The sequence below is a fragment of the Triticum dicoccoides genome, chromosome 7B, assembly GCF_002162155.2.
Source record: "Triticum dicoccoides isolate Atlit2015 ecotype Zavitan chromosome 7B, WEW_v2.0, whole genome shotgun sequence".
Classification (NCBI taxonomy): Eukaryota; Viridiplantae; Streptophyta; class Magnoliopsida; order Poales; family Poaceae; genus Triticum; species Triticum dicoccoides.
The window spans coordinates 123,639,803-123,641,448 of record NC_041393.1 but is presented as its reverse complement, the minus strand read 5'-3'; positions in this window follow the sequence as shown (position 1 = coordinate 123,641,448).

Sequence of the window (1,646 nt, the reverse complement as noted above, 5' to 3'; positions counted from 1 at the left end):
TTTTTACACAACGTGGGCACATGTGCTATAGGACTGATGGTAATTTTTCATAATTTTTTGTGATGGAGAAGTATCTGAACACTTCCCTCTACGCGGATTGCTCTTCGCACGTCTACGACTGTGGCCGGCGGCCTCCGGGGGGTAGCATACCGTAAAATCTTGCGTAGGCGGCCTCTCACAAGTCTGGAAGTGTTGAGGCGGTTGCAAACGCCCAGCACGCATCTCCGGTGCGTGCCCCCCCTCACGGACGGCGCCGACACCTTGAGGGGGGAAACGGACGCGTCGGGTCTACACGGAGTGGATGTAGCTGTGGGCCTGGCCCAGATGTTGCTCCAAAGTGTTCCTATGGGCCAACCTAACACAACCGGGTGGAGAGGTCCACTGGTCAAAGCCCGTCCGTGCAAAGTCAAAGGGCTAGATCCCGTGGTCAAACACTACAGGGTTATGCGGGACGGGAGCCCTGGGTGGGTAGCAATGCCACCGGAGCGTCGTACCGGGCCCTCATACATGCGGGGTGGTGTTGTGGCATGTCCGAAGAGGCGGCACGCGTCTCCGGGTTGTGGCCCCCCTCACGGACGGCAATGAAACGGTGGTAGACGTTCTGCGGTAACGATGCAGCGTGAATATTATTAAATACTTAGAGCGCGATAAAATCATGAGTTTTTTACACAACGTGGGCACATGTGCTATAGGACAGATGGTAATTTTTCATAATTTTTTGTGATGGAGAAGTATCTGAACACTTCCCTCTACGCGGATTGCTCTTCGCACGTCTACGACTGTGGCCGGCGGCCTCCGGGGGGTAGCATACCGTAAAATCTTGCGTAGGCGGCCTCTCACAAGTCTGGAAGTGTTGAGGCGGTTGCAAACGCCCAGCACGCGTCTCCGGTGCGTGCCCCCCCCCTCACGGACGGCGCCGCCGCCGGCACCTGGAGGGGGGAAACGGACGCGTCGAGTCTACACGAAGTGGATGTAGCTGTGGGTTTGGCCCGGATGTTGCTCCCCGGTGTCCCTCTGGGCCGACCCGACACAACCGGGTGGAGAGGTCCACTGCTCAAAGCCCGTCCGTGCAAAGTCAAAGGGCTAGATCCCATGGTCAAACGCTACAGGGTTAGGCGGGACGGGGGCCCTGGGGGGGTAGCAATGCCACCGGAGCGTCGTACCGGGCCCTCATACATGCGGGGTGGTGTTGTGGCATGTCCGAAGAGGCGGCACGCGTCTCCGGGTTGTGGCCCCCCTCACGGACGGTAATGAAACGGTGGTAGACGTTCTGCGGTAACGATGCAGCGTGAATATTATTAAATACTTGGAGCGCGATAAAATCATGAGTTTTTACACAACGTGGGCACATGTGCTATAGGACTGATGGTAATTTTTCATAATTTTTTGTGATGGAGAAGTATCTGAACACTTCCCTCTACGCGGATTGCTCTTCGCACGTCTACGACTGTGGCCGGCGGCCTCCGGGGGGTAGCATACCGTAAAATCTTGCGTAGGCGGCCTCTCACAAGTCTGGAAGTGTTGAGGCGGTTGCAAACGCCCAGCACGCGTCTCCGGTGCGTGCCCCCCCTCACGGACGGCGCCGCCGCCGGCACCTTGAGGGGGGAAACAGACGCGTCGGGTCTACACCGAGTGGATGTAGCTGT